Source organism: Tachypleus tridentatus, chromosome 5 (assembly GCF_004210375.1).
Source record: "Tachypleus tridentatus isolate NWPU-2018 chromosome 5, ASM421037v1, whole genome shotgun sequence".
Taxonomy (NCBI): Eukaryota; Metazoa; Arthropoda; class Merostomata; order Xiphosura; family Limulidae; genus Tachypleus; species Tachypleus tridentatus.
Genome location: NC_134829.1, coordinates 37832441 through 37846960, shown reverse-complemented (window position 1 = coordinate 37846960; position 14520 = coordinate 37832441). Strand labels below are relative to the sequence as shown.

At 36.5% G+C, this 14520-nt stretch overlaps 1 long non-coding RNA gene across 1 annotated transcript in view; it reads right to left on the bottom strand.

Annotated features, from left to right (window-relative positions):
* Window positions 1-9854: 9854 nt before the first annotated feature.
* The window catches only part of LOC143250955 (uncharacterized), a 151275-nt gene continuing 146609 nt past the window's right edge, over window positions 9855-14520 (bottom strand). The window contains exon 2 of the long non-coding RNA XR_013028451.1: window positions 9855-11647. This is a non-coding gene — a long non-coding RNA (uncharacterized LOC143250955). The remainder of the gene's footprint in view (window positions 11648-14520) is intronic.

The window sequence follows — 14520 nt, the reverse complement described above, 5'->3', positions numbered from 1 at the left end:
AATAGCCCTATCAAAAGCAGTTTTACATTCTTAAGGTGAACACGAAGCACTTCCCGACAGAAATAGTCACCAGAAATAACACTAAAAAATCAGCACTCTCCAGTGACGTACAGCCCTCTTTATCATGAATGATATGTAAACTTGTATTTTTCAATCTAATCTCTCTACAGTTGTCTTTCAAATATTTATCCATTTCTATATTTTTTTCATACACGTCTTGCTAGTCTAGAACTAATATAAAAATTAAGGTCTATGGGATGCGGAACATGAAACAGCAAAGTGCAAGGTCAGCGCTAAAAAACGGATTTAAGTACAGATATAAACAAAACGAACCAAACTTTCGCGAAATACGAAAGGATTACATGTGAATTTGAGGAATAAGAAGTTAAGCCTTACGCATACACACATATTTACCTGTGAATATATCCATTGGATTATAAGGTGTGCTTTTTATTGAAAGAGTTAATAAGTGATTCAGTTAGGAATAAACAGACACCTTTCCCTATCAGGATCAGAGAGGTCCGTGGAAAGCTCTTGTTACTCTGGAAGGGGTTTTAGAATTCCCACAAAGTGGAAAAAAGTAACAATCCAACCAATAAAACCACACTAAGAATCTAACATTACGTTTAGGAAGTCAATGATTATTTCACGCGTAAAAATAACGAATGATATGTGAAAGCGGGATAATCACAGGAAAATAACATTTCCAGAACCGTATTGGGTTGTCCAGGCAGAATACTAGACATCTTTAATTTTCACTTGTTTTGAATTGTTGTACAAATGTATGGAAACAGCATAACACATGTGGCACACGAAATGATTAAAGTTTTGTTTGTTTGCTTTATTTTGAGCAAAACTACTTAAGGGCTAGCTATGCTAGCTGTTCATAATTTATAAGGCAGCTTCCACATACAACAAATTCCTTGGGCTGCTCTTTACCAACAACGAGTGGGATTGACTGTTACATTATAATGTACCTAGATTGAAATTGTTCAGCGACGAATTTCTGCAAAGTATGAGCTCCGGGTTGTACCAGAACTAGTAACAACTGGGTGTTTTAGATATTGCAAGCCCAATTTAATGTTATTACATAAAACAATATTTCATGTATGGAGTTGGGCAGCTAAAATTTAGATCCTTCCATGTATTTGGGGTTGGGTAAATAGATAGGCTTGCTAAATCTACCATAAGTGAGTAGCACTGCATGGTGTTCTGTTATTAAGAACCTTTTAATATGACTAAATGGATATTAATGAAGCCGAAACATGTTTCTAGAGGCCTTAGAGACACTACAGAATGAGCTGAGAATTTAATTTGTGCATTTTGTTTTCTCTGGGCTTGGTTGTTACCCAAAATTTACATATTTAATTAAACTTATTTTATTCGTATTTAATTCACGTATCTTACGTCGACGATATCCCAAGAAGAGATGTTTAACACAGATAGCATTATAAAAGGTATTTTATTTATTTTTGAATTTAGAGTAAAGCTACATGAAGAGTATCCGCGCTAGCTGCCACTGATTTAGGAGTGGAAGACGAGAGGAAAGGCAGCTAATCATCACCACCCACCGCCGACTCTTTGGCTACTCTGTTACCAATTCGTAGTGAGATTGATCATGTTTGGTGGGTCGGGGATTCGAACTCGCGACCTAAAGATTGTGAATCAAGCACTCTTTCAGCTGTGGGAGCGTATTAATGTGACGGTTTATACCACTATTCATTGGTAAAAGAGTTGTGGGTAAGTGATGCTGACTAGCTACCTTTCTCTAGTCTTTCACTGTTAAATGAATGATGACTAGCGTAGATGGCCTTTACTCCTAACGCAAAACAAACAATCCTCAGTGGTAATAATCGCTACTATAAACTATGTTAGTAATAAAATAAAATATTGATAGTTTGAAGCTCGTGCAAAGCTACACAAGGGCTATTTGCTCTATCCGTCCCTAATTTATCAGTGTAAGACTAGAAGGAAGACAGCCAGGCACCACCACCCACCGCCAACTCTTGGGCTACTCTTTTACCAACGAATAATGGGATTGACCGTTACATTATAACGTCATCACGGCTGAAACGGTGAGCATGCTTGATGCAACGGGGATTCGAACCCACAACCTCAGATTACGAGTCGAACAACTTAACCCACCTGGTCATGCAGGGCCATAAACTATTGAAGGAAGTATTAAATTTGGCGAATAAAAATTTCATAAACATAATCGAATATCGATGAAAAGGTAGAAAGTTTGGGAGTACTCTAAAGCAGGCTTTAAACAGTGCTACACAGATACAACTAAACAGTGCTATACAGGTACAACTATTGGTATTAAGAGTATTTTGGCTTTTTTCACAATTTAATTTCTGAACGCTTAATGCTTTTAAAGTTGTTCTAAGCATTGCATGTTCTGAATATTTTTACAAAAACGATGTTCAGATTTCTTTCTAAGTTCTAAACTTTTACCTCTACAGATTTTTAATTAGTTGTTTTATTTCTATACAGATCCTAAAGAAAATCCATCTCCAAAGAAAACAAAACGAAAATATAATTACCATAAAAATGGATTAACTGATGTATATACCTTATGTGTCTTATATATATGTTAAGTATGTTATGTGTATATCTTACAGATACAGCGACAATTTTACTTTTGTGTTTGGTTATTTGAGTCTTCAGTTTTCAAATCTCTGTTGTTTGATTAATTCAGTCCCAAGTTTTCAAATGAACTCTCGTGTTTCCATATTTTAGTCCCAAATTATCACACTAAATGTTTCTTTGGTTATTTCAATTTCGAGTTTTTAAAGAAACTTTCATTTTGCTTGCTTAAAACAGACATAATAGTTCATGACATGTTTCAAACCTATCTCCTACTTGAAGTTTCTCGTCTCTGGGCCAAAGTCTCTAAAAAACGAATGTGTTTTCCCAGGTAAAGCATAAAGAAAGAACTGAATAAAACACAACTTCTTTGTAAGGACCTTGAGGAAGTAAAAAACTGAATTTATTGAGAGCGTAATAAATAAAGAAAAATGTTTATTTTTTCTTCATCTGAAGCTTTTCAGTACAAATATTAGAGGCAGTACAGTAGGTGTATGTCCAACCTGTTTATAGCGGCGGAATTATTGTGATCAGTTTCCGTTGATGACAGTACATCCATCTGTCAGCTGCTGTGTAATCCAGTTCTATAGGCCCCTTTAGTTAGTGTACAATCATGAATTATTTTGTTTTGAAATGCTTGCGAAGTTCGTTACATGTACACGTTACATGTGTTGCAAACACCCATTTGCAAGAACAAAATGAGGTATTTCAATTCCTATGTCAACTGTAAATAACTAGAGCTATTTACCTAAATAATTGAGGCAAAATCGTGTCGCTCATCTTAAACTTAAATAATTCTTATTTAATACCGTGCACACCACGGGTATTGAAAGTCCGTATACATATCGCTGTGCCACTGAGGGTTTCTATTTATTTACTGCTGTGTTTAGGCCTAGTCTTTGGCTTTCATCATCAGGTAGTTAAGACTTGACTTAGTTAGAGTGTATTTCATAAAGTAAAATAAAACTGGGGAGGATTTGATATAATAATGTTCGTATGCATGAATGAATCAAACAAATGCAAGCTTCATGACTAGAATTACAGCAACAGTGAAGAGAAAAAACACAGAACATTATTAACTTAATATTTTAAAGAAAATAAGCGAATGTTTAATGTCGTTAACACTAAAATTTAAGCAACTTTTCTTTACTTTTTGTTTGTTTGATTCGTTGTTACACAAGAGACTATCTTTGCTATGCCCGTCACTTTAAACATTCCACTGAAACACTAGATTGCCTATTTCTTTAAGGAAGTTTTACTTTTTTGAATGCACATGTTTTGTTGCTTCTTTTGTTTTTGTTTGTTTTGGAATTTCGCACAAAGCTACTCGAGGGCTATCTGTGCTAGCCGTCCCTAATTTAGCAGTGTAAGAGTAGAGGGAAGGCTGCTAGTCATCACCACCCACCGCCAACTCTTGGGCTACTCATTTACCAACGAAAAGTGGTATTGACCGTCACATTATAACGCCCCCACGGCTGGGAGGGCGAGCATGTTTGGCGCGACGCGGGCGAGAACCCGCGACTCTCGGGTTACGAGTCGCGCGCCTTACGCGCTTGGCCATGCCGGGCCTGTTTTGTTGCATAACCGTAATTAAAATATTCCATAAGATTATTATATTTATGCAAGATATTCCAATGCGTTTTGCTTCTTAGCCAATTAAAAAGCAACAACAACATCTAATTTAATTACTTTATTAACTTAGCATACAGGCCCCGGCATGGCCAGATGGTTAAGGGCGTTCGACTCGTAATATGAGGGTTGTGGGTTCGAATCCCCGTCATTCACCAAACATGTTCTCCCTTTCAATCGTCAAGGCGTTATAAAGTGACGATCAATCCAACTATTCGTTGATAAAAGAGTGGCACAAGAATTGGCGGTGGGTGCTGACTAGCTGCCTTCCCCTCTAGTCCTACATTACCAAAGTAAGGACGGCTAGCACAAATTGACCTTGTGTAGCTTTGCTCAAAATTCAAAACAAACTTAACAGTCAAAACTAGAACATATTTAAATTTGTTTCCTGTTAAAATAATTATAATTTAATAGGATCGAAGTGGAACTTAGAAGAAAATTTATTTGTAAATAACAAATGTTTCGGTGAGAACGCCTTTTGTTGGCGAAGCATTATTATAATAAATTGTATTTGTCATTGGATGATATTATTAGGCTTACTGTACTTTTAAACATTACATTTTCCTTTCGGTTCGTTTGGGTGTTTCTGAAAAGGCAAGTGTATAATAGAATTTCAATTATGGAGGGCAACCGTAATATGTCTGCTATATCCGTTGCCGAAGAAACGCTTCGCTCAATACCATATCTCAATGGGCCGGCTGGGATGCGACAAACACAGTGTGTGAACTGGTGAAATGTTTCTCTAAAATCGATTTATCTGCTGTATTGCAAAGCTGTGTTGTACAATCACGGGGACGATACCCGAATTATAGCTTTAGAAAAATCAGTTGGAAAAGACGTTTTTGTTGTTTTTTTTTGATAAATATCTTCGGAATGAAAGATAACAACATAAAAGAGACACATAATAATAATATAAATAGTTTATTTCTAATGCACGAGAAACACAGGATGAGAATAAGGATAACAATGTGTTTGTTTTGCCTTTCGCGCAAAGCTGCACGAGGTGTATCTTCTATAGCCCGGTATGGCCAGGTGGATTAAGGACTTCGACTCGTAATTTGAGGGTCGCGGGTTCGAATCCCCGTCGCACCAATCATGCTCGGACTTTCAGCCGTGGGGGCATTATAATGTTACAGTTAATCCAACTATTCATTGGTAAACGAGTGACCCAAGAGTTGGCGGTGGATGGTGATGACTAGCTGTCTTCCCTCTAGTCTTACAGTGCTAAATTAGGGACGGCTAACTCAGATAGCCCTCGTGTACTTTTGCGCGAAATTCAAAACAAACCTATCTGCTTTGGCTGTCCCTAACTTAGCAGTGTAAGACGAATGAGAAGGCAGCTAGCCATCACCATCCACCGCCAACTCTTGAGTTACTCTTTACCTACGCCCCCCGCTAGTACAGCGGTATGTCTTCGGATTTACAACGTAAAATCAGGGGTTCGATTCCCCTCGGTGGGCTCAGCAGATAGCCCGACGTGGCTTTGTTATAAGAAAACACACATACTCTTTTACCAAAAAATAGTGGGATTGACCGTAACGAATGAAAAGGGAAATATATTTGGTGTGACGGGGATTTGAACCTGAGAACCTTACGTACGAATTAAGCGTCCCTAAGCACCTGTTCATGACGGGCATGTTATACATGTTAGGGATATGTCTGACTACCTGACCGTCGTGCCATGTCGGGTCCTCAATACAGAAAGTGAACAAACATATTGTTTATTATCTGTTTTAATTTTGCAAAATAATATATCATTTTATAAAAACGAGTACATTGCTTGACAATTTATCTAGACCACATAAAATAACCAACCAGGTAACTTAACATGGCTAATTAGATCACATAACATAACCAATCAGATTAAATAACGTAACAAATCAAGTAGCTTACCACAGCTAATTAGATCACATAACATAACCAATCAGATTAAATAACGTAACAAATCAAGTAGCTTACCACAGCTAATTAGATCACATAACATAACCAATCAGATTAAATAACGTAACCGATCAAATAGCTCAGCACAGCTAACTAGATAAATTAATATAACCAAAAAGATAACTTAGCATAGCTAACTAGATCACTTAACACAACCAATTAGATCACATAATACAACCAACTAGATCGCATAACACAGGCAACTAGATTACTTAACAGAGCCAAGTAGATCACCTGACACAGCCACAATAAACAACAATAACGTTGCCCATTTGCCTGAAACGGAACAAAAGACCGATTGGATGAGCCTCCTGTTTTAATTACTCGCACCACTATGCAGTAGTGTTGTCTGTCACTCAATCAGTAGACACTCAAATAACGTCACATATTGGACGCTTAACGTTGCAGTTGTATTGTCGTGATGCTAGTAAAACATGCGCATGCCATGAATCATGAGAAGAATTGTGCACTCTATAGGTCATAACACAGCATGACATATGAACTTCAAAAGCAAAGTATAAAATATTTATTACTCTTCATTTTGGTTTTATTCATACCTGAAACAGAACACTTTCGAGAACCCTGCGGAAGTACGTCTAATTAGAAAGTGCATTTCCTAGAGTGTTTATAGCAGTCGAACAAAATAACAAAGCTGTTTGCATGGATCACGGGCGTAGTCAAAAATTTATAAAGGGGAAGAGGTGAGTCTGCTTTCAGAGGAAAAGAAGGAAATGAAATGCGAAACCCATTCTGTAGGGTCAGGGGCATGTCTCTCAGAACAGTCTCATAATTTTTAATGGAGGTGGAGCATTCTAATGGTAATTGGACTTGTTTTCACGTCTTTTGCATACGTTTTACGCACTCTGTAAATGGGTGCAGTTACGAGGGCGCGATTGGGTCCCCCACATTCCTCTCCTGCTTGCGTTATGTGAATACCATTAATCTTTAAAGCTTCTTGGCAAAATATGTACATAGAGTCGTTATTTATAAAAGTGTCTAACATTCAACTGATGATTCAGTTTTCTAAAACCTTACGATGTGTAGAAATAGCATTTCGAATATACTTTTATCTGCCAAAGCCAAGTCTACCTGCTTATTATAAACATTAACGAAACGCTTCACGAGTAGTGACATAACAACAGATCTGAAACGCTTTTTTCACGCTCCTCTGCTCTTAAATCCGTAATGATCTAACTAATTGGAATGTGATAAAACAACCTGAAAAGGAACGTGACTTCCATCTCATATTTTAGACCTATTACGCTATTTGCTACGTCAGCATCGGCATTTTACACCACTGCACTGAATGTTAAATTAAAACTTTCGCTCTTTCATATTATAAGGCCACTGTTTTAAAAGAGCTACTGTATTGTGGTTCAACGCCAAACAGTATACGGCACTCGACTTATACCAACCATCTTAACCACAAGAATAGGGCCATATTTTACACAATATGATACAGATTATTATTACTAGTTAACCTTTGGCACAGATGGACAGATTATGAGAAAGAAGAATTTTTATGATTTTGTTTACGTTTAGTGAATATGTCTAATAAGGTGTTTATTTGATGAAACTTGTGTTTCAGTAATATAAGAAAAAAAAATGAATTAACTGAACAATCCACTGGTTATTTATTTCTTGAAATAGTGGTTGTGACAAAAATAGACAGTGATCTAATTTGTGCATTATCTTGATTTTTACAGTTGTAAATAAACACACCAAGTGACCATAAGTGCGTTATTAAAAACTCGGAAAATCAATGGTAAGCATATGGATTTACAATGTTAAAATCCTGAGTTCGATTCCCTGAGGTGGACAAAGCGCAGACTATCGAGTGCGTTGAGCTAAAACAATAATGGGTGCTACATCAAACAACAATAATGATTTTAGTTTGAGAAGTAACAGTTAACTGAAAGAAAAAACATTAGGTGTAGTTAACAATCTACGCAATTCTATTTGTTTATTTGTGCTTCGCGCAAAGCTGCAAGAGGGCTATCTGAGTTAGCCGTTCCTAAGTTAGCAGTGTAAGATTAGAGGGAAGGCAGCTGGTCAACGCCACTCGTCGCCAAATCTTAGGCTATTCTTTTTGCCTACAAATAGTAGGATTGGCCATACCATTATAACGCCTTCACAGCTGAAAGGGCGAGCATGTGTGGTGCGAAGGGGCCCTCATATTACGAGTCAATCGCCCTAACCATCTGGACCCAATGCGGTTTTAGTTAAAATAATTAAAGAGAGCCCCGATGACGCTAAAGCATAAAGTTACTGAATACTTTGAAACTTAAAGCGTATATTCATATATATATATTCGCAATAACTGAGAAGCGAGGTTAAAACAAAACACTAATTTACGGAATCAAAACACAACAATACCTTACATGAAAACTGTGGAGAAAATACTTACAAATATTGTACGTCGCGTGCTTAACGTACATGACATCGCGCGTTCTAGATACAAAATCTAGTCGTCAGGACTGTAATTTCTTGAAGACATAATACCTTACCTTGTCATTATCTAGTGAAAAATATAGGTTTAGTGTAGCAGTTCGTGTCTTCGTGGTAGACTGTCTCTGTGAGTTGAAAGTTAAACACCCACATTACAGGTAATTACATTTCTCGTTCAAGTTAGGGTGGGTGAAATAGATTCTAATTCAGTGGTGTCCACATCACAATGAAACGATATGGAATGAAAAGTTTTCCTTTGCTTTCTCGTACAGTCACTATAAAAGTTTAAATTGTACACTGTTAACTTCCATTGTGGTGATAAATAACTAAGTGTTCCTTGTGTTGGTCTGACACTGTTACGATTTTTGGTCTCATTTTGAAAGTTTGGTTTGTTTTGAATTTCGTGCAAAGCTACACGAGCGCTATCAACGCTAGCCGTCCCTAATTTAGCAGTGTAAGACTAGAGGGAAGGCAGCTAGTCATCACCATCCACCACCAACTCTTGGACTGCTCTTTTACCAACGAATAGTGGGATTGATCATCACGTTATATAGCCCCATGGCTAAAAGAGCGAGCATATTTGATATGTCGGGTACTCGACTCCGCAACCCTCAGATTACGACTCGAGTGCCTTAACCACCTGGCCATGCCGGGCCCTCATTTTGAAAGACTAGTGTTGTTTTTGTTTCCTTTTTCAAGTGCTCAATTTTAAAGTGTTTGCCTACACAGATATGTTTTTTATTTATTGTTATACCATAATTATTTTATCCTTATTAAAACAAACTACAACAACTCTTATTGTTATTTAAATACAAAATTAAACTTATTTGATATGAAGTATTTTCCTTGCTTAAAACAAATAATATTCATTATGATTAATTTCAAGAACATATTTTAAAAAGCTTAATATTTCCTTTTCAAAATCCTCGCTTTCCTTGAATATCCTTTTGAATGCATATACGTTACGTAATACTAGCTATCATATTCGATCAACGCAAGAGGGAAAAGATGAGAGGCTCCAGGATGGTATAGGAAGTGTGTGTGGATGTGGCTAATACTGGAGATCAGTGATCGAATACAAATAGAGGAAGAAATGCTAAGTTTTCGAATGCTAATACATTGTAATGTATTCATGAACACTTTGTCAGGTAATGTGTAGTGATGAACAGCAGATAATAATATTTCACTACTTTTACTCCATGAAAGTTTTTTTTTTAAATTCAAACAAACACAATTTGAACAAATGATAATATTCAATACTTTTATTTTTCAAAATGCGTTTTACTTATATAGCAAAACCACAGCGGGCTATCTGCTGAGTCCAACGAGAGGAATCGACCCCCCTGATTTTAACATTGTAAATCTGTGGACTTACTGCTGTACTAGTGGGGAACATTTTCGAAATGAAGCAAAATTTTATAACAACATATATTTTTAAAGGAGACTTATAAGTATTGCACCTGTCCGTTAATGTTTACGAACATCAGTCTCTCACATGTCTTGTCAGTGGGGTGACAGCAATCAGGTCTAGGGTTTTACCTCCAACGATAAACAGACGCTCAGCAGGGGTAGTGGATGCTGGAATACTGAAATAGCGTTTGGATAATAGAAATAGGTTTGGAACGTTTTATCATCGATTTTCCAATAATTTATAGAATTGCTTTCTTCATGAATGCAAGGACCATCAATGAAGGTGTTGATCTCTGTATCCTTTGAAGATAAGATGGTTGATTTCTTGGAGACAGCAAAGAAAACAACAACTAAAGAGCTATCTTCTCTTTCGTCCTTTCTGGGTTCTATGGTTGTAGGATTATTTGTTGAGGAGAATTTGATTGGATCCACAGACCACAGGTCTAGTGGAACATTAGTCAGGTTTAAATCTGGGATCCAATTCCACAGCCAAGCAGAAGACGTGTTGTAGCTCATAGTCAGCCAAGTGTGGACATGTTTCTTCAGGTCAGAGATAAGAATTAACTTATATATGGACTACATGTTGTAAATCTCAGTCATTAGCTCACAACCATATATCACCACATAACTGGTGGTGACAATGTTCTGACCATGTTCTGACTCAGGTCGCCCCTTCAAGTAACTTTGTTGCGTCTATTTATTTTTGAGTGTAGGACACGATGGCTGATATTTTGGAAATTAATTTCGGCTGTGGTCCAATTATTTTCGTGATATCCTAAATCACAAGTTGTAGTGTATGGGAAAAGCAGGGGCCATTTTCAGGAAGACATTATGATAAATTGTCTGCAAATTTAAATTCTTCCTAAAGTCCATCTTCAGAGTCACTCTTTATAGATGAGTTATCACCATATCTCAAAGTATGTAGTGTTTGCGGTTTAAATCCAAACAAGCAGAAAGTCTTGATAATGTTGGAATCGTAATCAGATGTCATGTGGGACACCTTGTTCCTACTATTAAATCACAGTAATCGTAATCAGATGTCATGTGGGACACCTTGTTCCTACTGTTAAATCACAGTAATCGTAATCAGATGTCATGTGGGACACCTTGTTCCTACTATTAAATCACAGTAATCGTAATCAGATGTCATGTGGGACACCTTGTTCCTACTATTAAATCACAGTAATCGTAATCAGATGTCATGTGGGACACCTTGTTCCTACTGTTAAATCACAGTAATCGTAATCAGATGTCATGTGGGACACCTTGTTCCTACTGTTAAATCACAGTGACTTCAAGAAATCTGCGCATTTGTCTGCTCTCCAGTTACCCACAGTGACATTGATGTTAGATAGAAGTTGCAGTAGAAAGATGACTTTTTATTGAACTTCATCAAACTTGCTTTCGATCAGTGTTATAACAGATGCTGGCAACTGGGAACAATATACCAAGAATTCATGACTGTGTTAGATCTTGAAAATCTTTTGGATTACAGTGTGCTGGCAATAAAGTTGAAGAATTAGTGATGTGGTTCTGATGAAAGTTCGAAGACTTATATTTAGTTGATTATAGTAAGCTGTTACTGCAGGATGTTGCACCTGGACATTTGTAGTTCTGTCTCTTGATTACTCTAGAAATACAAACATGTATCTCAATTAATAACACACAGTATAGTTCATATGTAAAAATGATGAATATGGTTCGAAACATGAGAAATTTCGTTTAACTGTAGAATATAATTTATAATAATAATATTATAATAAACGCGTCATAATAAATATATATCTCAGTTATGTAATACAGAATATAGTTGATGATAAAAATAATAAAAACAAAATATTGGTAATTGGAAACAATAAAGAACTGGCTTGACTAAACTAATAACCATGTAATATAATCAAGGCACACAGTAGTGTGTTAAGCGGCTAAAAGAACATACAAGTGTGTTATTAACATAAGTGGTAATTTAGCGACATTGCCTTGAATTTCAAGGCAATTCATTGAGTAATAGCTGAGGTATAATATTTCCAATTTTGATTAAGTTCGTCTTTTTCTTTTTATTCGCACTAAAAGTACTGAAACTTTATTTGGTAGATTAACATGTTTAATTTACATGGATCTTTTAAAAATTTGGTACATTGATAGATATTTTAAACTTACAATTAGCAGTCTCATTTGATGTAAACATAAGCCACATTTGGAAAGTTATTCAACAAAAACTGCTCAAATTTGACGAAATATGTTGAACTCATCTACGCAAAAAGTCACTGAGCTATCGGCATAATATTTGTACCACAATTTCAAATAAGAGTAAAATTGGATCGTTTTTAGTTTCATGTCATTCAGACTAAAAACAGCTGATTTAGAGCAGCAAAACTATAAGGTGAAAGAACGTGCAGACACAAAAGTATTGGTTAGGCCAAACAAACTAGATTAGCAGTTTCAAAAGAACCATACGGATGGACGGTTGTCCTTGACTGTTCGTTGTCAAATTTTCAGCACATATTTAGTAAATTTTATGAGATTATCCCAATTCAATAGCGTTTAGTGTCACGTGATATTAACTTTACCAATTAACATAATTAATTATGCTTGATACGGCTGTGTCAGTTGCATGGGTGTTGACAAGAAACTGTTAATATAAATTCCATGGCGTTACTATAAAGGAAGCTATTAACACTGTTTCAGAGAGGAAAACATACCGCCATATATTTTAAAGATTGTGGTTGGTTCTGCAAAGTAAAAGTCTGAATAATAGGGTTGCGATCTTAAAGTTACCTTCTCACTTCCTGCGGTTTGTTAGTGTATATTAACAAAAACGACTTAAAGGAACGAAAGCCGCGTTTTATGTTGAATTTGGAGCACAATGGTAGTAATAAGCCTAACGTTTTGCCACTTATTAATGGGCATATAAACACAGAGATCTTTGTTAAATAATAGTATATATGCATATATGAAGCATAGATATTTATTTATAATGTTCATATACTTTTTGCGTCTAGTTGCGTTCATTATATACGTATACATTGATGTAGATAGCCCGGCATGGCCAAGCGTGTTAAGGAGTGCGACTCGTAATCTGAGGGTCGCGGGTTCGAATCCCCGTCGCGCCAAACATGCTCGCCCTCCCAGCCGTGGGGGCGTTATAATGTGACGGTCAGTCCCACTATTGGTTGGTAAAAGAGTAGCCCAAGAGTTGACAGTGGGTGATGATGACTAGCTGCCTTCCCTCTAGTCTTACACTACTAAATTAGAGACGGCTAGCACAGATAGCCCTCGAGTAGCTTTGTGCGAAATTCAAAAACAAAACAAACATACATTGATGTAATACTTAAAGTAGTAGTTGTGTGCACATGTGGTTCGTTTCTTTTACGTGTCTGAAATATTTTTTGTGAATGCGTGTAAGATATATTGGCGAAGTAAACAAGTTTTAATAAAGTCATGCGGGGACAGGAAAAGTTATAGTTTTGATGATTCCTTAGAATGGTCGATGAAATAGACATATGCTGGCGGATGTCCGGTTTTACTTTTTTTTTATACTCTAGCACTTAACGTTCCCAAGCAGGCTTTCTTTGGAGTGATTTGTGAGAGCTTTTAAGGACTTCTATCAACAGATCCGAAACTCCACAAAAGACATTTCACGAATATCAGATGAGTAGCTATAGCAGGAATCGTGGTTTTTGTACACTTTCTGCACCAGTGTTTTGCTTTGAATACAAACCTAACAAGATACAAGAAGCGGCAAACCGGTCTATCATCAAATATAGAACAAAAACTAACTACAAGATACGTGTATACTTTGTACACATACTGAATACAAAATTACAATCATTACCTTAAGAATTTCAAAATGTGACTATGTGTCCAACGTAAGAATAAAGGTGGGGGGTAACTTCTCACCTAGCAGATATTTATAACGGCTTTCATGAGTTATAAGCCAAGAGAATGTTCTTTGAATGAAACATTAATATATTTTTTCCTGAAATGTTAGTTTTGCATCCAAATGACGCCTTCGTGTTGCTTTTGATATATAATTCTTCCTTCGGAATACGTGCTTTCTGTGGGAAAGCAAGTTTAATAAATGTAACACAATTTTCTTAACTATTGTTTATCTTCCTAAGAGTCCACTAAAGTCGTATTTTCCCTCCTTTTCTATTGAAATCGCACTGATTTACAACTAATAATATGATATAATGAAACATTCGTGACCTGTGTGCACGTTTATTTGCATATTTACCAAGTAAACTACTATAGACTTGCTCCACTCGTAACTTTATATCCAAGATGTACCATGTAGGTAGACATCAAAGAAATAGAATGTTTCGGTCAAATTCTCAAGAGGACCAGAGAAACAAGCTTGACGTCGTTCATGTCTGGTATCTGAGAGACAGCCTTTATCACCTACAGGTTATAATTATTGAGGCTGGAATACAGCGGCTCGCGAAATGACACATTAGGGAATTCACGAGATGATGAGGATGCCATCTGGTAGCGTAAAGTTTC